This window comes from Embiotoca jacksoni, unplaced genomic scaffold, assembly GCF_022577435.1.
Source record: "Embiotoca jacksoni isolate LCO1_2020_lvr unplaced genomic scaffold, fEmbJac1.0.p SCAF_9, whole genome shotgun sequence".
NCBI classification, from domain to species: Eukaryota; Metazoa; Chordata; class Actinopteri; family Embiotocidae; genus Embiotoca; species Embiotoca jacksoni.
The window spans coordinates 8,971,244-8,994,061 of record NW_027185447.1 but is presented as its reverse complement, the minus strand read 5'-3'; positions in this window follow the sequence as shown (position 1 = coordinate 8,994,061).

Genomic DNA, 22,818 nt, shown 5'->3' with positions numbered 1-22,818 from the left:
GAGCGTTTCTCAGCCTTTTTTAAAAAAAAATTTTTTACATTCACTGGTTTCGCTGAATTTAGTTAAGAAAAAGCACAATGATGTGCTGTAACATAACATGTATGGGAATTGTCTTTCTCAGCAGGAGAGTCGCATTAGCTGTCGAGCGGCTACGTGTCTAGATGTAGAGCTGCATCCCTGATACGTGTTGTGATTTTTTTTTTTTTTTTTTTGGCTCGCTCAAACCACACATGAGCAAGGTGCGTGTCTGCTAATTTGGATGCTTGTTTGCAGTCAAATAACAAAATCCCACTAGAATACTCATTGGAGCCTCCATTCACTCCACACAGATGAACAAACATGCACACACACACATATGCAGACATGTAAATAATCACATTTACAATTCACCTCACACTCACATGACTGAAAGGTTGCCCGATCCGACTATCATTCACGTGTCTCTAACCCATATTTTGTCGTGGGGAGTTAGCCATTAGCACTAGCTGGACTGTTCCCATATGCTGGGCCTCCACAGATCTATAATTCAGAGGTGGCAGATGTCCCCATGTATTATTCATGAGTGCCGTTCCATGCTGGGCTAGCAAGCGAGCTATCGGTAGAACCGTCACCAGGTCCTCGCATATTGAGGGTCTCTTCCCGTGTTGACCTGCGAGTGCACCTTCCCCGCGAGTCTTTTTTGCAAATGTGCCACAGTAAGCTTTTCAGAGATGGAGTTTTGCAAGTTGCTCACTCTCGGGGGACACAAAGCATCATAGGATTTGAAAGGGACGTAGATGTTGTGGTGATGGTCTTTGGTTTATTATGTGCTAGTCATGAAACAGGATTTATTTTCTTAAAGGGGCACCCCCTTGCTTATACATCTCAATTTACTTGTCACAGGGAGTGCAGTAGTCTGGTAGTTGTATCGTATCTTCTCTGACTGTCGAAGAGCTTTGTCAATCGCATGAAGCATTTAGAGAAGTGGGGGTTCAGGTTTTGACAATTGTCCCATACTACGGACTAGTCAGGACATATCTGCATTTTCACTTAGCTCTTGTGGTATCCAGCCATGTGATAGGCCTTGTTTCCACTCATATGTTTAAGAACAGCTGGATTAAACTAACAGAAAAGTCCATTTAATTCTCTATTTCCATGTTGTTTTGAGATGAGATGATGAGATGACATCATTAAAAGAGTGTCAATCAACCTGATTGACACTCTTTTAATGATGTCATCTCTTTGATTTGTCTTTATGATGTGGTTTAAAGGCACGAGTGGAGAATTAGTGCCGCCAACTGTTTCTCTCATGGCGCTATAGGGTCATACTGTAATAGTGGCATAAAGTGAGCAGGAAAAGACATCGGTAGTCACAATTATTTATTTGACAAGTCATCATTTCTTAAAATTTGATGATTGTGACAGGCCGAGCCATGCAGATAGACGCCTTTCATTACACTCTTAATTTATGGTATTTGGTTTGCTTTGCTCACTACATTTAAAAATTCTAAAACTCGATGACCCCGACAGTCTATCATCAGTTTTCTTAGAGATTTCATGTAAAATTTGTACATTCCTTACATTCTTTCAGCGAGCTGTTTTGTTCAGGGCGACTTACAATAAGCAGACTTTTACCATCTATAAAAGCAAGAGGTAGAAAATCGTCTAAATTGGTGTATAACCTTTAGACAAATGCTTGTTCAACACTACGGTACAAGTTCTTAAAAATGATTTAATAAAAACTTGTTTTGCCAGCTCAGGTGGCAGCAAAATTTCGGACTGACATCTTAAAATATAAGTTAAACCAAAACTATCTGTATGCACACCCAGTGCTGAGTGGGAAAACATGTTTTTTTTTTTGTAGTTTATGTTTAAAACCCCTCATTTATTCTCATTACACGAATGTGTAAACCAATATAGAGTATAGGGGCTCTGGAGCTGAGGAAGCGGTCAGATTTTGTGTGTGCGCGCACAAGCATAAATGGTCTGTACTGTAAATCACACCTACATACCTGGAGAGACAGCAGCGTTGTGTGCCGATACCCTCAAAGAGTGGGAGATAAAACACACACAGGCACCCAAGATCACAAGCTGCCGCCAGCGCCAAGCCTGGCCGGCGCTGAACCGGCAACTCGATACCTCCTCCGGAGCCCTGCGGAGGGGGAGAGTGGGTGTGGGAGAGAGGCTTCCATAAAGTCTGGTCGGCCGTAACCTGAGCTCCCAGCAGACAGCCGCGGTGCCTCGCAGTCAGGCACGGAGGAGTGTACGCGCGCGTGCGTGTGTGTGCGTGTGTGTGTGCGTGTGTGTGTGTGTGTGTGTGTGTGTTTTCAGATGGGATGGGTGACATGCTGTCACACGCTTGTTACCACAGTTGGGATCAGGCCTACGAGCACGTTTAGATTACAAAAACACAAAGACACAACACGACTTTTGCACATACATTTTCTAAACCACTGTGAAATACCTTCCCACAATGTGTTAATACGTACGTTGGTTTTTTTTTGTTGTTGTTTTTTTACAATGACCCTTCCTCTCCCTGAAATTGATACAGATGACGAGATGACGGGACCTTTGTCACTGAGTCACTGAGCTTTTCTCACCTTCAGGCTTTAGGCTTTTCTCCACTATCTCCTTCCTCTACCCTCAGTGAGCTTCCAACGTGACCGTCATCCCAAACATCTTAGACGTCAGCGAGCAGAAAACTACCATCAGCTGCCATATTGCTTGCTGTTGCTGCCAGAGTGCTGCCCTTTACAGATGTGAGCGCAGCGTGTGCGGTTTGGGAGTGGATTTGAGGAGGAGGAGGAGGAGAAGGAGGAGGAGGAGGAGAAGTGGGGTCGGGGTGATCGTGCTTGTCTCTGGGCTGGCGGAGGGACAGGAGCCCCTTGTGCGGTTGCAGTGGGTGAGGAGGTTAACTGAGCCACAGCGGAGCCAAGACGCTGCCTGGGATATTGACAGGTTGGAACCTGAGGGCTCCTGCAGGATAGGAACACACTGCCAGAGGCTTGGTTACCACCACCGCCTGCCTGCCACGGACGGAGGGAGGGCGGGGAGGGGGGGGGGGGTGTAAGAAGGAGAGTGGGATGAAGGGAGGAGTAGGAGGGTAATTTGGAAAGAGTGGGTGAAGACAAGAATCTGAGATTTCTTCTTCCAAAATGGCAAGAAACAAAGGATCATGGGAGGTCATATTTTTGAAATCAACATCATGATATTAATAAGATTTTTTTTCCCCCATTAGTGAAATACAGTATATCACAAAATTGCAAATGTACCTTATGCTAATTGCATGTGAAATATTCAAATTGAAGCTTTCTGTATTGAAGTGTGTTCACTGTAATAAATAAAAACATTTTACCAGGCAAAGCCCTTTGAATGTGTAAAACAAAACCTTTATTTTCTCATTTGTTTCTTTTTAATTACTGTTTAGTTGAAAAATGTAAAAAATATTACCAAAACATTTTGTGAATCAGTAACACAACTGGATCATATCTGCTGAAGTTGCAATATCTAATTGCCTAGATATTGTGGAAAATTTAAAAAAAAAAAAGTGAGAGCCATTGATTAAGGGTTTCTTGTAGTTCCCCCATCTTTGCGGAGCTCCCGCCTGTACTCAGCAGGAAGCTGAGTATATGGTCTGTGTAGTTCAGGGTCGTTTGCCATGGTAACGGTGGATCAGGTCAAAAGGCGATTGGCTAAGCTAAGGAGGGTGCTGGCGGCTGTTTGTTGATTTTCTGATAGTGGTGACCTACTCCTGACCTCCACACAAATCAATACTGCCTCCTTAAACTTTCATTTGTCCTCATTTGCTCACGCTCACCCCCAATTGGGAGCAATTAAAGTGTTTTTTTTTTGAGTCTGGTAAAAAAAAAAAAAGCCAACTCTAGCCCCAACTGAATTTGAATGGTGAAATATTAATGCAGTATTGTTCCATAGTTGAAAGAAATGCAAAGCAATTCCAATATACTTGTTTATATTGTTTATACATTTCAGTTAGAACACTGAGAAGATTTACAGTATGTATTACACAATGTTTCGGGTCTATAGCTTACCCCCAGGTAGGTTTAGAGGGGAACCAGCTTTTTCTTTTCTATTGAAGTAGATGAATATGAGGTTGGTAAATTTCCATTTACACTCGTGATTTCAAAGAATAATCTTTGTGCTGTGTTTATAGAGAATTTGCGTGGTACAGGGAGTCCCTCCAACGCAGGAAAGCCTTTGAGAAGCTCCTTCCTGTCTCTTTACCGCCTCCTCATTGCACTTTTGTTTCTGTCTCTCCTCTCACCCCCCCGTTCTCACTTTCACTAACAGTAATCCCCGGTGTGGCCTATGAGGTTACTATATTCCTCTGCAGAGCAGCGGGGCTGTGTGGGCTCTTGTGTGTTTTTTTTGTGTTTTTTTTGGTACCTCTATGTGTTTCTCCATTCTGGGGTCACCCTTTTCCACTCCCCCACACAGGGAATCACCTCATTGAAAGGCGTCTACGGTTGATTTAGTGGGCAGTTGCACTGAAACGTTGCAGTTCTCCACACCGTGAGTGACATGACATGCCGTCATTGCCGTGCTGTTGGTTCCCAAAACTGACAGGTCAAAATATAGTCAGTGCCTCAGAGCATCCTTATTACTATGTATAAGACTCAAGCTTCAGTACTTTATTGCCTTTTCACTGTAGCTGGAAGGAAATTGCCTTCGTGCTGCTCAGGTGCAAAACGTAAACAGCAGGAGACATTTGCTGCACAGTGACGTACACAAGTGCTGTCACAGTTAAACAAATTCTCACTGCGGGTTGTGGATTGGAGTATCTTAAGTACAAACGTTTCATTCTTCATTATGTTCAATCTTCCTTTACTTCCACACAAAAGCTGGCGAAATAAAACACAGCACTTCCTCTTTGATAAAGCATGTACATGTAGAAAAAAAAGGAGTTATCGTAGGATTTATAGGAGTTGAGTATTGCTCAGTTGTCTGTTATATAAATCTGTGATGGCATCAGAACAGACAGACATTTGGAAATGTCACATATTATTAATATAACTCCAGCTATGATGTCATTCCCCCCACATATTGTTCTTTTTGATCTGTAACATACTGTCTGAGACGCTGTTTGAGCAACACTGAACCGCAGCCCAGTATGAATGAATGCCCGAATACAGCCTCTACTGGCCTGTTTGAACATACGGTAGATGTATGTATTGTGTCTTTGGGCGTGTGTGTGAGCTATAGTATATCATCTCTGGAGAGTTGGGCTGTCATGGCGTTGGGAGGGCTGTGTCGTGGCCGTGGCTGCGTGGAGCAGCAGCACAGGAAACGCGTCAAAGCGCTGAGAGCTTAACTGGAACCAGATGTCTGAGGCTACCGGCCGGGGGATTCTCGGTGTGGAACAAGAGCGTCAGCGGGGGAAGTTCACTTCCCCCGCTGACGCTCTTGTTGTCTTCTTTGTCTGTCTGTATCTCTTGACTCTTTTGTCTTTGGGTTGTTTCCTTAATTTTCTCTTTGTCAAAACGACTTGGCGTATTTGTATTTTTTTAGTTCAGGCAGCTGAAAGACACAGTGGCAGGGGATGAATAAAACGGCCACGAGTACAAGGAAATAGATTTTCGGATATTATTGAATGTGCTCTGTAGCCAGAAAAGGGACACCTTCCGCCGTTCTTATGTGGAGACCAAACAAAGAAAGGATTCAACGATAAAAGAAAACATGTGCATCGTTTCAAAAATAAAAATATTCATACATTTTCAGTGTCTGTCCATGTGGGTTGCAGTTGTTACTTCAGGTTGAATCGAACATAATGGCAGATCGCAAAGCAACTTTACCGATGGAACTCGGCGTACTCGTTATACGGCCCTGCGTCGTCATACTGGGAGATGGAGTTGGCCTGCTTTCTATGCCTGCGAGCATTGCCTGCCCTCCTCCGCTTCACTGCCCCCCGACTTTCTCTCACATATACAGTGTACACAGACACACACACACGCACACACATGCACACACACACACACACACACACGCGCGCGCGCACACACACACACACACACACACACACACACGTGGATTTGAGCACACACCCTGAGACATACACTTAGCTTATTCACTCATGCACAGCAATCATACATGGCATGTGCGCACACATGATGACCCATGCACCGCCAATGCTGTATGTGCCTGACTCCAGCTGAGCCTCCAGTCTATCCGGGGCTGCTGAAACCTCGCCTCGATCTTACCCCAGCCTCTTTGCCATTGGTCGATCCCCTAATACAGGCCAGTCGGCGACAGCAGCAACAACACAAACCCACACACCGTCCTGCGGTGACAAGGGTTCTGCAATATCAACTAACCGGTTGAAACGACGACGACGACGAGCGACAACGTGCGGCGCTCCGAAATGGGAAAACAGTTCCAGAAAATCATGAACGCAAAAGCTCGTGTGTGTGTAGATGCTTGACTATCGGTGGCAGTAAGATAAATACTCCATCAATGTTTGGTCAAAGCTATTTTCTTTGCTGCTCGGAGGTGAATCGGCACAGCCTGAAGGTCCTGCATAGCTCTGGGTGAGAGCAGCTTTCAGCAGGCTGTTAGTCTTATCATCAGGCATGCACACACACACACACACACACACACACACACGCACGCACGCACGCACACACACACACATGCACACACACGCACACGCACGCTGTCCCCTCTGACCCTGGCCGTTTCCTGCCCCTGGCTGATCTATTGGCTGATGCCTGCCCTGTGACTGTAGAGGAAAAAGAGAAAAAGAGGAGGGGAAAGAAAATGTGTGTGTGTGTGCGTGTGCGCTTGCGGCCTGTCCCAGCCAATCGATATCCGTCTCGTATCCGTGAGCTGTGCCTGACCCCTGGCCGACCTTGCTCAGCATTGGCAGTTAGAGTTCGTTTTTTGTTGGGGTCTGAAAACGTGAGAGGCACATAGAGTTTTACCCCATCGCTAATAAAGGTCTACGGTTGAGGAAGAGGGCAAAAAGTCTGACTTGAACGTGTCAGTCTGAAGAGGCTGCAACAACATATCTGAAAAAATGTAATATAATCTGTAAATACTTGGCGTAGGTGCTGATTTTACAGTTGGTCAAATTATAAAGTAACGTGCCAGGGATTAGTGAGCAATAATTACTACCTGCCGCAATTGTCATCGATAACATATCTCCATGGAGACATGATGGCTTTAATGCTGGCAATGGACCTACCTCCATGTTGTGGTTTCAGGACACACAAACAAAAAAAAAAGCAAAAATTGCAGAAAAAAAAAGTTTTGTTTTTATTTATAATTTTATATGGATGACTCTGTTTGATTGTGTGCGCGTGTGCATGCGTACGTGTTCACGTGCCTATATGTGTGAGGCCAACACAAGAACTTGGCTTGACGTTGGTCTGCTAGTTGGACTCAGCCTTGCGTGTTGTCGGTATGTGCTGATAGAGGCTCCAGCTCCCGGGCTAAGCGGAGCTGCGGGTGCTTGCCGCCGCCGGCACTAATTGAACCCTGCCGCTAAGGTAAGGGGGGGAGGGAGGGAGGGAGGAGGAGGAGGGAGGGAGGGAGGGAGGGAGGGAGGAGGCTGTCAGTGAGAGAAGAGAGAAAAGGAAAAAAAAAAAAGGAAGAAAAAAAATAGCGTAGCCAGGGCGAAGTGCCCCTGGGGGGTTGGGTCCCTGCCTGCCTGCCTGCCTTTCGTTCTCCAGCCCCCCCTTCTCCCCCCCCCCCCCCCCCCCGTCCTCCCTTCTCTCCCCCTCCCCCCTCTCGTCTAAATAGCCGTGCCGGCGCTCCAGGGCTTCCTGCGCCTTATCTGCTGATAATTGGGCACTGGAGCTCCACAGCTCGCTTATGAAATATAGATTCCTGACGGAGGGGAAGGATGGAGGGGGGGGGGGGAATGGAGGAAGGGAGGGGAGGGGAGGGGAGGGGGGTAAGGCGGTGGAGGGAGTGCGCAGGCAGAGAAAAGCCCCTGGTCGTATCAGAGAGTGTGGAGCCTTGTGGGCTCCGCTGTGTTGCTCCGGCTCATTTAGCAAACACAGCCCCAATAGTTAGGGCGAAGGCCTCTACGCAGAGCAGCCCACACTGTCACAGACAATTGAAAGACAATGCTTTGTTCCTATTGTTCGTTACACCCGCAGGGTTCAAAGGAGTATAAATCGCGGGGGCGAAAGCTTGGTGTGTAGTTTATCGCATAGCACGTGAAATCTACTAAGCGATTTCAAACGCGTTGCAGAGAATCAACTCGGACGTTACGCCACGCTCATTACTCAACGGCGCATGCTGAGAGTGTTTTACTGAATGTGTTTTGAGTACGCAATAGTTTGAATGAGTTGCCTGCGTAGCATACGTGTCATATGTCCTGATGAGGCGATGTTATGAAATGCAGTATTCCTCTGTGTATGAATGGAAGAGGATGTTATTTTCCTGTAGCGAGGTTGGGATGTTATGCCGCAGTCTCGTGGGGCAACGTTATTGGATCACAACATGGAGACCAAATCCCAGAGAGAGAGGAGCAGGGAATACACTGCTGGGTGCTCAACACCACATCCCTTTTATTCAAGGCTAGTTTTGTTTTTAGCTTTGAGCAAGGCGGTTCCTTTACAGTTTCATTTCATAACAGTTTTCCATTGTAATCTTGAGGAATTTTTTAAATTTTTTACCTCGATCTGAAAAGAGATCGTTCTGCCTGTAAAATGGAACTCTTCTATAACCAAACGCCGACAATGTGGATAGCTGTCATACCTAAAGTCAGTGACAGGGGTTTCTTTTTTTGTGAATGCCTCAATATGAACTTGAAAGTGCGGAAAACTTCTTTGAATACAGGACAGTTTTGACAGCACAGCTTCAGGCCAATTAACATCTTTATTTACAGTAAAGATAAATATGTTGTTGATTCTTCTGTCTTTCCTTCAGGCTGATCTTTCTCTATCCTCAAATTAATTAAAAGCACGCACGCACACACACACACACACACACACACACACACACACACACACACACACACGTACGTGCACACACTGACAGTTCTGTCCACGTCCCATTTAGAGACTACCTGCTTTACTGGGGGAGTGGACTCGGGGTTGAGGTTAAAAAAAAAAAAAAAAAACACGCTGAAAGGCTCCCCAACATTTTATGCAGCTGTGGTTCTACAATAGGCTAGTTTCAGGCTATATAACGACCAATACATGAAATCTCCGTATGCTAACCGGGTAATGTTGCATACTTTTTGTCTTGACGCACTCAGAAGTAAAACAACAAAACGAATGCCGTGTGTATGTTCTTAGACTGCCACTGACTAAAGTTTCTTCTCGTCAAACACTCGTTGGTTCTAGCCAACAGTTGACTACTTGTTGCACGGTTATGATGTTATTTAATTTAGGCGTCATCAGAAAACGGTTCGAGTCCCGGGACTGATAAATAATGTTATGTGACATTGTTAACACTGCACTATATATGAGGACCTGAGCCGGGCAACTAGCCTTGACGTTCCCGAGCCACTCTGGCCGAACCATACTATGAATATTTGGGGACAGCCCTAAAATTTTGCGGTACTTTTTGAGTCAGAGTATCCGTAGTGACGGCTCCCTCTTCACATGACCCAAAGTTGCCACAGGAGCCAACAAAATACCTCACCTGTTCCATGTTTCACCCCCAGGCCACCTTCTATTACCAGGCACAAATAATGGTGCTGTGGTTATGTGTTGATCTTGGCTTAGACACGACAAGCTCCTTGTTTCATTTCCTTTGGATCACTAGAGCCGTATTGGTCAATAGCAAATGCAACTCCCCACACTACGGGCCAGACAAATTCATTTCAATTACAATTAGCATGGAGACCCAGCAGGTGATTTATGGCCTTGTTTTCCTTCCCGTGCGTTCCCCCGCGCATTAATCACCCCCTCGCCGGCCCATGTGATCCTCACTTCATCTACCTGCCAAGGCAGCCGCCTCGCCGTGCATTCCTGGATCCCTTCCCCTCCTCCACCTCCTCCTTCTCCCTCTTGATCTCCTGTCCTCCTTTTTTCTAACGGCAGGGAACGGTGGATGTCCTTAACTTGCACCTAAAACAGACCGAGAGACCAGTGCTGCGGTGAGCAGATGACATTGAGAAAATCCAAGAAAAATTGTGGTTGCCTTCAGATTTTGGTGTCATTCCTTTTTCTTTCTTTTTTTTTTATCTGACCTTGAGAAATTCTGAATTTTGAAATGTTTGAAAACAAACATGCCGCATACACATCTACATAAATCAAATCTTTTGCCATCAAATCTCCTGACTTATGCTCACAGGGTGGACGTGCTCGCTACGTATTAATGGCCTCTGTTCAGGTGCTGCAACTTAGGTCGCAGGTCTTGAAGTTGTCTATCTTGACTGTGAAATTGCCTTACAAGCAACACTTGACATTTGGTTACCATCACACTGGGATTAAAAGGCCTATTTAGGATAGTCTGGAAACGGTTTGGGACAGAGCAATAACTCTCCGGTCCTTTTGTGCTGTGTCGGAGGCTGAGTCATCCGGGGCCAGACGTTTCCACTGGGATAATGTACCAGTCCCTGGTGGCCGCGCTCAGTTTTGTTTATGCTGCAGCGTCCACGGCCCCGTGGATCTGGCAGGCGCTCACTTGCTTCCAGCTGGTCTCCCCTTCTCTGCTCCTTCACCCTTTGACGTTACACCTCAAAGACTTGGCGTGTGTTTGTGCGGGCCAGGTTGGGGGTGGCGGTAGTGACCGAGGCAGTGGTGCCAGAGTGCCAATAAAAACAGAAGACGGTGTGCTGTTCTGGGCAGACTAAACATCTGTTCGGACAACATCCTGACTGAAGCTTCTCTGATGGGACGGTGGTGTGCAAGCATTCAGACATACCTGCGTAAAAATGGATGTTCTTTGACTCATATTGTTCAGCAAACTCTTGACTATTGACTACACAGTTTCAGGGACTTGTAGCACTTCTTCACTTCCAGTCCCCGCACCTTTAGTCCAAAAATGTGCTAGCCTGGTACTTACCTGTGGTAAATGGCAATCAAGGCAAATTATCCATCTACCTTCTGTTACATACAAGTGGCAACCAACAGTGACGTCAGCCATTGGTTTGTGAGCGGTTGTTATGAAGCCTCGAGTTCGGATTTTGGCCGTCGCCATCTTGCTAGTTCGAAGTGCTTTGGAGCCAGAAGTGACCATATTTGGACAAGGTGGGGGGAAGTGGGCGGTGGATCTGACTCGATCTGATTGGAAACCCGATGATACTACGTTCCGCCCACCGATAGCTGTAACCTGATTGCACCACAGGCCTGTCAACCAAACAAAAACATGGCTTTTTGAGGCGTATTTTCAAATTAAAGATGCAAATATTTTCAGATGGACCACCAGAAAACTAGTAAGAAGGAGCAACTTTAGCTAACAACGCCCTAGGAGCTTGTGGAAAAAAATGTATTGATCTCAAATTTAATGAGACAAGTTGAATGTTGATCAATGGAGCCAGAGGCTTTTCGGAGCCAACCTTTAGTGGCCCTTGGTGGTATTGCAGCTCAACGCACTTCTACATCGGCCTCATTTTCCAGGCCCAAAAGCTACGTCCCATGTCTGACAATTATTACTCTTTGTAAAGGCTAAGTATCATTCAAAAATGGTTGATACTGTTACCAATACCTTGGCTTTCATAGTGATTCCTGAACAATACTTTTTCTATACCAATTTTATAAAATCTTCATCTTAAGGAAAACAAATGACATTGCGCATTGCTGTTTAAGGCTAGGTGTTCACAGGTTTTCTGAGTGGCCACTCCAAGATGAAACACCATCCTTCTCAATGCAAAGTAAATTTTCAACTTGTTCTAACTGATTAAGTGGGTTTGCAGCTGATGTTTTATGATCACCGGCAATGAATGAAGTGATGTGAATCACCTAACTCCCTGACTGACATTTTGCTGTCGCAAAGAACACAGACAGCTCACATAAATTGATGGAAGAACTCCTGTTTAACTTTTTTCCACCCGACTCTCTACTTTCTGTGTCAGTATCTGTTGTAATACAACACAATTTCAACTTGAAACTTTTTACCTCACGTACATATATTGGTCTTCACTTCTCTTCACACCGAGTCGTGCAGATCTGCCACTGGTCACCTTGAATTATGTTTTCCTGTGAAATCCTGTAGGACCCCCCCAAACCCCTCCAGATTATTGCTTCAGTTTATTTAATGCACCCTCACAGTATTATTCACCAATTTTGCTGTCATTTCAGGAATTAGGATTTTTGCGAACTAAGTCAAAAATATTGTTGGGTTTAAATTACTAATTTTTTTTTTTTAACAGAAGTGAAATATGATATGATTTTCATAAACTTTAAAAAAACATTATTTCCAGTTTGCGGCGAAAGCTGAAAAACTGTCAAAAAAAACTGAAGAACAGGGAAATTTGTTTTTGCCCATTGAGTGTGTCTCATTCTGTTTTTCAGTTGTCATAGAATATTGTGAAGGCATCAAACTATAAACCCTGTAATGCGTATCCTAACAGAAAATGCGTTCGATTTATTGTTCCACCCTGATTTATTACCCACCAAGGCATAGTAACGCCTAATGGTTTTATAAAAATTGTTTTTGTACTGTAAGTTGCACTGATTTCTATTACTACACTCAAAGTAAATTTATTTATTTAACTACAGTCTTGTTTATATGTACTGTTTATGTTTATGCAGAATATGGAGAATATATCTGACACAAGGGCTGTAACACACTGGAGGTGCATGAGCAGGTGTTAAGTGTTCATCCTGTTCTTATTGGTCCCAAAGCCTGAATCAAGCAAAAGTCAAAATAAACACAATTCTTTTTCACATTCAGATCCCCATTGCACCAGGTTGTTAGTTGGTTCTTAGTTGGTTTTTCAGATTCTGTCGAGACTTTTCTTGCCCCGTTCAGGTTGGATACTGAAGCTAAACCTGTTATAGTGTGCCAGGTGTCCACAGTTGTCAACATGTGGTATGCTTTCGTCCCGGGTGGTGGTGTTTTCACCTGACCTCTGCCTGACCTTGGCAGCCCCTCTTGTTTAACACCTGGATGCTGAGAGAGGAGGTTCAGCCACCCTCTTCCACACAGGAAGTTAGGTTTGCCTGTGTACAAACAAGCACACATCTGAAGGATAATCAGAGGAGAGAGAGTCATAGCTAAGACTGACAATCCTCAAACAACGCAGGAGGCTGTTGGATAAGAACAATTGAGAGAAGTGAACGTTCCTTCTCCTGCTTTTGAAGCATTTATGAGAGTCTTCCACTAAGACTAAACTTTTCACTCAGACTTGAGTGTCAGCCCAGGTAGAACTCATTTCACCCACTGAAGCTTCAACGTATTCACATTTTGATAACATTAAGGTTAGCGAGAAACTGACCCGTAAAATAAGTAAGGAGGATTTTCTGTGATTCAGGGCATCTCAGTCAAAATGGGCAGAGCTACTCTCAAGTTGCACTGATCCTATGTATTATCTGATCCTCCCATTCCTTCCACAAAACCTCACCTCAAACCTGTTTATGTATTTCAGTCACTGGTCATACAAATATCCATCCAATCATACAAAAATTCAGCCAATCAAATATTCTATATTTGTCTTTCTCTTTTAGTTGATTTATCAAGGCTTTGGCCACTGCACTTAAAACCTTTCCTTCTCTGCTTCTTACACCTACACGTTCTCATTCACAAACACATGAACATGTAGACGAGCATTACACATACACATACACGCACATGCACACGCACACGCACACGTGCACACACACAGAGAATAAGCTACCCTGAGAGAGAGTGCTGTATTGGGTTTTCTTCAGGAAGCACAGCATCTCCAAAGCTCTGGTCAGATGAAAGGCGAAGAGCTGTATCGATCGGCGCGGAGCGGGGGGTGGTGGAGCGAGCGAGCGGGGGGTGTTTTTGTGTGTGTGTGTGTGTGTGTGTGTGTGTGTCTGCCTGATGCAGGGCTGCCAGCCAGGCGAGGAGCAAAAGGCCAGAGGGGGGTCTGGGGGAGGAGGGAGGGAGTTGTCGCGGTGGCCCTGTGGCTCCACCGTAACCCCCTGGCCCCTCAGTGGAGAATGTACAGCCCGTACACACACGCAAACACGCATGCATGCACACGCAATGCCGGCACCAGCCTGCTATTGTTGATGAGAGCTGTCAGAGAATGAAACAACATGGCTAGTGAGCGAGGGAGAGCAGGCGGACAAACACACACAAACCAGTTTTATATCCAGTTATCTGGTCTTACTTTTAGGACTCTAATGTGTCAATACTCGGGCAGATATTATACTGATATCTTACTTTGAAGAAGCTATGCAGTCAACCTCTGTTTATTAAAAAAAAAAAAAAAAAAAAGCTGAAGTTCTTTGAAGCAGCTGTTGAAAAACTTTGGCTTAAGTCAAACATATCCAAAAATATGATTTAAATCAGGAACTTTGTGATAACAGATTCATGAAGATTATAATTCTGCTTATAGAACATACACAAAATTATGAATCAGACCACACATTCAATGTCAAGTTTTAGCACTTATTTCTGTCAGAAACAAAAAACAATGAGGTTAAACTACTACTATTTATTTTATAAAAAGGCTGAGCAGTGTGATGTTTACAGTTATTCTTCTCAGTAGTCTAATCGTTATTACTTCATCACTATTTGTAAAGTACAGGAACCACTAAAACATGTTGATGTTAATATGGCACTAAAGTAAATATTTTCTTGCAAATAATCCTTTCCTTCTGCTAAAACATGTTTACCTTTTCCAAGCCCCTGTCCTTTAATGTAAAAACAACACACTTGTTTTTTGACAAACCCCATGCAGGTACTTTGATGGGATACTACTCTTTTTTTCACTCTTTAATAGAACCAAATTCATTTCGAGATGTTCTTATAGTCGTCGGTTTTTCATACTGAAGGAGCAGCGGAAATACAGTTTTATAAAAGGAGTCGTCACTGAAATCCGCACAAGTTTACATTAAGAACATTAAGCTGCGAGTCGTCACCGTCCTTTCTACGTTAAATAGTATTGCCGTGGATTCACTTCTATAAATATAAAACATTTTCTGAACGGGCTGTTCACATACATAAAAGTGAATGACTTTATAGAGCATTATTTTCCTTCTGAAAATCATGTCATGTCAGCTGCTTCTGGCTCATATTTCAGCAGTGAAGTCGTGTCCCACTCCTCCGTCTGCATCTTTCCACCGGAAGCAGCCCATGTCAAACCGCACTCTTTGACCTGCAAATACATAAGCTGGTATTTTGTGCCTCATAGACACAGAAATAGACAAATAGCTGGCTGTGGCATGAATAAATTGTCTCTCATTGTCTTATCAGATTCATTTGAGCCAACACAGGACCATATGTGGACTTGGGCCGGGTGTACCCGACCCTCTGTGCTTTGTGCCCCGGGGGAGAGATCAGCCAGGGCGGCTCGCTAATTGAAATGTGTTGGCGACTCATTGACGTCTCGGCTCCGGTTTCAGGGCTATTTCGAACCGCACTGCTGATTGCTGGTTTCACATCACACAGCGAAAAAAAAATCAATAGTAGCTGGGAGGGCTTGAGTTTATTCTTTGCAAGCGGACATTAATGCTTTGGAGGAGGGTTTGAAATTCAACATTTGTCATTTTGTCTCTGCATATCAGCCTGAACTCTAGAATACATTTAAATTGCGGGGACTGATAGCTGACACCACTTGTAAAGTGTTTCCAAAAAATACGGCGGTTTGGATGTCCACATCCAGAGCAGTGTTCACAGGGCTGAACAGGCCAAGCCGCTATTCAACTTTTTCACTTCCCTCTAAAACTTTTCCTATTTCTTTTTGTATGTTTACAACTGAGAGAAAACCTCTTGACCTCTTGTAAGCACTAAAGGGTCCTAGTTATGGAAAATGGCTGATTTTAAAAGAACATCACAATTCACAGGGCTGAATCTTTTGCCATCTTCCAGAGGCATCAGTGTTTTTGTGACTGTTTTCTTTTTTTATTTGTCACTTCAGTGGACAGAGGATAGCTATTTGAATATTTCTAAACACCTGGTTTGTCCAATTTTCTGACAAAAAACAAAGTAATACAGTTATCATTTAGAAATTCTTTCACAGTGGCCATTTTTGGAGACAACAAAATTCTTGGAAAACTCAGAAAACATTATTTAACATTGAAGACCTTACTACTTGGATCCACAGTTATTGCAATTAACTTAATATTCTCACAACAATGTCTGCCTTTATAGTGGCGCTAGTACTGACCATTGTTTTGATCTTTCGTTGAATTCCACGGGCCTAATTTGGTATTAAATTATGGTCATATATGGCACTGCCCATATCAATGAGTCCTGTTCTTATTGCATTGTTTGAAATCACTAAGTCGGATCTCTGAAGGCTAATGTAGCCTACTATCTGGGCTTATGCTGCTGGCGCTGCTACCCTTCAAACACAGAGTGAGCCCTTTGAAAAATGGATTGCGGAAGAGATAAGAAATAATTTATGTTCCTATCACTGCCTCGCACAAATATGGTGGGGAATACTGTGCCAATAACTCCCACAAACTCAGAGAGGCACGCTATCTTTTACTGCACAAATTATTAACGGCGCTTGGGAGGAATGGGAGACGCTGTGCATTTTTTGCTAGATAGACCTGGCTCATTGCTCGTTGAAGCTTGGAGTTCACCACAGAGCTTTATAATCAAAGATAAGGACTCCTAAACTGCAAAATGCCTTTAAATGCAAAACTGAATAAACAATGATGTTAAATATTTAATTTTATAATTTCTAGCCACATCATTAAATGAGTAAAAGTTTCATTTAGACAAAAATGAGAGGCAGTGAACTCCTTATTTTCTCGGTGTGTGTGTGTGTGCGCGCGCGCGCAGTGTCCATGTGCTGCGCGTGCGTGTGTGAACAGGGAATAGAAGGAGGAGGGGAGGGAGTCCAAAGGGGAGTGTTGAGGGAGGATACTCGGGGTCGGGTGTCCGCTCGCCTCTGTCGGCTGGCGTTGACAGCTACAGACGCTGGTCTAAAATGAGAATCCTCTTGGGCCGCCTGCCTGCCCATCCAGCAAGAAAATAAATCCCATGTGGAAGAGCCGCTGTGTGGGATCACAGACAGCCGCCTGACCCCCCAGATCCACTGGGGGAGGCCAAGGGCGCCGGCACGACAGCATAAACCCCCCTCAACCCTCCCCCTCCCCTCGGGTTTAATGTTACTCTGCCTGCTTGCCAACTCTGAAATTCTGGAGTTACAGGACTGTGTTGGTCCCACATTCAGTTTTAAAACTTATTTTGGGCTACTTTTTGGATAAACGTTAAGGTGAAGACTTAGCTTAAGGCCTAGGTTATACCATAAAAATAGTAGAGAGGTCTTTTGGTGCTCACAGAGCCATACGCTGTTAAAAGTGTTTTGAAGTTTGAGTTATTGAAAAAGGGACTGGTTTGGTTGCTGCACAGAGTGGGCAAAAACACCGCCTGGTGAGCAATTAGTAACACATACCGAGAATAAGTGTTTTGAATATGGTGCACTATTTAGCACTAACCCCAGATGGGATGGTATTGAAATGCCAAATTTAGTGCTTTCCAAAGACGCTTGTCAGAAATTCAGCACTTTGATCCATATTTTTTCCCCGTCTTATGTGTGATGTTTCTCCATGTCTGATAGTTCACTCAGGGCCCGGAGACTATCCCCTGAACTGTTTTCTCATATTAAATTCCACAAATTCCAACTTAGGAGAACTAAACTCGCTCCAGGACCCATGAGAAGTTTCATGTCTAGATAAAAGGAAAATGAGTCAGCAACATTTAAAAATATTTAAACGTCCCATATTTAAAAATGTTTTTGGTGTTTTTGGCGTTTAATTTGCAGTCCCGATATCAGAAGATATTTTTAAACTATATTTTCTTTATATAGCTTAACATGTCTCTATGGAGCTCTACCAAGAACAGGCTTTTTGCGTCTGTGTCTTTAAGACACATTGATATCAATGATCCTCTCTTCTGATTGGCTGACGTTATTCTTGCAACATGCAAGCTCCACGACGAAATGTTCGGTATTTTCTACCAGATAAAAGGTTGGAGAGAAGGCTGTACTGAGGGCGGAAACATAACATGACAGTGAGTTTGTGACATCACAAACTTCGGTCTCATCCAAAGTCCAAATGGCCTCGTTGCTGGATACAGGCTGTGTGTATTTCTCTGTGAACTGAGTGCGTTGGCATTTTCACAGCACCTAGACCTGCATTATAATAAAAAAAAGAAATGGAAATCTCAATTAGACAATATTGGACCTTTAACAAGATCAACTACAACAGAAGGTGGACGTGAGACAGGAGGTCTCTAGTTTTTTCTACTCTGCTTGTATCAAAAGGTACAGAAATTAGAATTATAAAGAGCGAAGAGATGAAACGAGGCACCATGAATAAGAATCAAGGGGATTTCTGGTGTGTAGTGTAGGTTAGAAATGAAATATATTCATCATGCCTCAGATATTTGATAATTTGGTAAAGTCATCTTTGTAAACAATCCAGTGTCTCTGATTAGCATCCACTTTGCCAATATAGGAAGTTGTGTGTCCTCATTTTTTCTCTCTATACAAGTGGATGGGGTTTTGTTTAAGGTGTTCCTAGCATTGAAGAATATGTTGTAATCCTATTATGAAAATTTGATGCGTTGTTACAGATACTGTGTCCCTTTAGTCTGAAACCTGTGGACAGTGTATTGTCTGTCTGAATAACAGGAAGACCATGGCTTTGGTGAAAATTGGTAAAATTGTATTTCTAAATGTTGTGTGCACAACAAAAATTCCCTTCACCTCCATTGCATTGGTGTGGCAGCAGCAATCTGATCACATCCACGTTAAGCCAGTTACATTTGTTTTTTTTTCTCTGTATTTCAGCCCTCCACGCAGCGTGAGCAGCATGTTAGCAGAGCAGCAGCGGCTCAGGTGCAGCGTTTGTGTCCATACGGGAGGCGTCCAGGCACAGTGTTAAGCTGTAGGTCATCCGTGTTTTGGAAGTGCTCAGAGTCCAACACTCAATCAGAGCGGGTAGGTATATACATGGATTTCACAGTTTTGTTGTTTGACAGCTGAAAAATGGCCGAAGATGCAGTTTTAGATGTTTCAGTATGGACAAAGGTCTCTACAGAAACAACTTAAAACAGTAAAGTATTGACACAAGAACGCAGTTTCAGATTTGAAATGCTTTAATGTACCTAGGTGCGATCTTGAAAGCTGTTAAAAAACAAAAAAACAAAACTGATGACAAATAGGTAAGAACATACTCTAATTTGCTTGAACTGGCCCTTTAAGGACTAATTTTAAATTGAGAATCATAATAGTGTGACAAACTACAGATAATATATTTGGGTGTTTCTTAAGCTAAATATATATTATATTTTAGACAACCCAGAAGTTGTCCTGTGTGATATGTGTGTATAAATTCCGGTCTTTGGCTTCACATCTCAAGCAAAACTAAAGTTGTTTTCTTTTTCTTAAACTTCCCCTAGCGTGTTTATCATCTCTTATGGCTATTTCCATGGTGAAATTGGACAAGGCGTTCTCGGCTTTCAAAAGAAATTCATACTCTGCTTTAAATAGTTAATTACTCTCGCCGTGTCTCCGGCGGTGGTGTCTGGACGTGGACGGGGGGAGAGACGGAGACGCTTCTGTCTGTCTTCCTTTCCTTTTTTCCAGTAGGGGCAGGCCTATATATTTTGCAGCTCATGTCTGAAAGGCTGGCTCCAAGCGCTAGGGGTGGGCTCTCGCTCTCTGATGGTTTTCCAGTGAGTATTTGTCAGGTCAGACTGTGCACCGCCCGGCGGTCTCCGCTCCTCTCCCCGGGTTATTTATTACCTCTCTCCCCCGCCGGCAGCGCTGCGGCTCCGGGGCCGCTGCCAACAACGGCGCAGAGGCGGGGGCCGTGTCAGGGGGGTTCCCGTCGGCCGATAAGGGGAAGGAAAGGATGGACAAAAGTTGTGCTTCATTACATGGCTAAACAAAACCGTCCACGACGTTTTCTGTAAATACCCTCTATCGTTGGTAGGATGAGGGCTGAAGTCAGTGAACTGGTGGGATTTATTGGTTTATCATTAAGTTGTCTTCTGTATATATATTTTCTCTGTATATTGTAGATGTTTTTATATTTTTGGTGAAACATCGTGGAGCTGGAATTCAGAGTAACACACTCATCTCATACAATTATTTGCCAGTTAATTCAACATAAGATAATTTACCAACAGTTGTAATACTCGATGAATCCTTTAAATACTGTATTGGTAATAATGCCAAACATCTGCAGGTGTTAGCTTTTTAAATGTAAATCTTGGAGTAATTGAGAATTTTTGACTTTTTACAGACATATTATACCACGTGATTATTAGAAATAGTCATAACCTTCAATTACTGTAGTTAAACACCAGTTTCTCTATAATAATACCAAGCATGATAAAACCTCCATATTAGTAGTCGTCCATATTGCTCAGTCTATAATAGTCCACTTTTAGCTACATTTAAATACAGTATGTCTGACATGGTAAATGTAATTATAACTTTGAAAATATTTGAAGAAGAAAGAATCAACTCGAAGAATCAATTTATATCCATAGTATTTTCAATCATTTTTACTGACTTATATAGACAGCTGTAAACAGTAACCCTGCGTGTGTATGTAGTATCAACAGACAGTTGAAAAAGTGCAAAAAAATAATTTCAGGATCCTCCCCATATGCTTACAGCAATATGAATATGAAAGTCACCAAATAAAAGTCATGGAGACATGAACTGGCAAAAATGAAAGAAAACACCTATCTGTAGACACCACATTAGTGTAGCATAGCTTCAGTGACACATTGAAAAGGACCAAGTCATAGTGTATCTTAGTATTACTTGTATTGTTGCACCTGAAGTGAAAAAGTTCACTCTAAAACTTGACAATGTTAAATTCTGTTTTTGTCCTTGGTGGTGATTATTTTTCTTTCTGTAGATATACAGGCCATGAAATCAGCTAGTGCTTTGATTTATAACGTTGATGGATTTGGTGTCAGATGTTGAGAATCAAATAGTTAGCTTTTTGTAGACTCTCCAATAAATCACACTCAAACAACCATTCAGCAGTAGAAAGAGAAACTGTAGAAGAGGAAGAGACACCATCATCTTTGCCAATACTTTGCATTTCACCTCATTGTTATTTGACTGCAACACGTCATCTGAAACCAATAGCTGAATGCAGAAAGTTGACATCTGAGGCATCCTGGGAAACTGAGAGGATCACTGACGGAAGAATTTATAAAAATAACTATCAATTATATCACAGCATCATGAAATAATAATCATTTCAGAGAGTAGATACACTTCTTCAAGTATAAATCACTTTTTCTGCGAAATCTAAATTCGAACCTTGTTAATTTAAAGTTATACCTTTAACAGGTTATTCCTAATATTACAAATCTTTAACACGGTCACAGAATTACAAGTTTTTAATTTTGCACTGAGAACACAAAATCAATATAAACAACTGTTTACTGTAATATTGATGTTGGGATTTCCTGTTTCCTGTTAAATTGATGGGGTTTGAGGGCAGGCATGGGTTTTTCTGTGGTGCAAGCGTCTTCACATTAAAGAAGGAAGCAAAAAAGTCAAAAGGTTAAATGAGGTAGAAATGTAAGCGAGGTTTCCCCATCATATGTAGCATTTTATGAAAGAGCCACGAAATGCTGATGGAAAATCATACTCATTTAAACACCAAATCAGTTTTCAAAGATGTGAGAGTTTGAGTGTCGTCACTGCACAAGTGTGGGGAACCCCTTTGCGATGAGCCATCGAGAATGATTCACAATCTGGGACAGGTCGTGGGTGTCAGCATGGGTGTCCCCTTTATGACTAGTTTCATCAGGGTTCTCCTGATGGTGCAACCTCCAGCGCCTCCGCACTTATCCACGAGGTTTCCATCGAGACATTTCGATGCGGTGAAGGCTGGTTTGATATCAGAGAGCTTCGAATCTGAAATGCAACGTTCCACTTCCAAGAAACGGCCCTGTAAACATTCACCATAAATGTCAGCAGTTCATGATTTATGTCAATGCTACTGTTCAGTGCACTCACCAACACGTGGGAAGGGACTTTATTTTGTTGAAAAATTTTGCCTTTCAATTTCATTTTTTAGACTGCCTTCATTTTATTTGGTAGCTTTTGGATAAGTGACGTCAGGTCACCTTTTATTTCTTGAGCTGTGAGTGTAAAATCTGTTTTGGTCTCTTCCTAATCCACAAACCGACTCATTCCATTACATACCCTCAGACATGACGGCTTCTTAGATGCAAAAGGAATCTACAGTCCCTCATCATCTTCAGTGAGGTAGCTGACATGTGTTTTTGCACATGTCTGCTGTGTGTTTGTCTGCCCGGTTCCTGGCTGGAGGCTCTCTACCAGCTCTGGCCAGGCTGTGGACTCTGGCCTTCCCGTGCACCACTTCCGCCTGCGGTGTGGCGTACCTCCTTCCTGTGTGTGTCAGAGGCAGTTTGGCTTGATTTATAAGACCTCGACACACGGCGCTTTGGACCCCACCTCTGCTGCTGGAATGGCTATTCCATGTGTCGGTGGTGGATCCACCTGGGTGGTTCTCCACTGATGGGGGTCAGATGTGGTCTCGCTCGCAAGCTGCAGGAGCTCAGGGGAACCTGCCCTGCAGACAGTGTGGAGAGAGAATGATTTCAGAAAATGTGGCTCCAGGCTTTTCACTCAAGTTAAAGCAACAAGTTTGCAGCAGTGGCTTCACATGTGCTCAGATCTTTTGAAATTCTTTGTATTTGCACCTTTTTGTATTTGTTTTTTAACCCAATATTATATCAAGTATGAGTCAAACATCATTGATGAAGATTAAG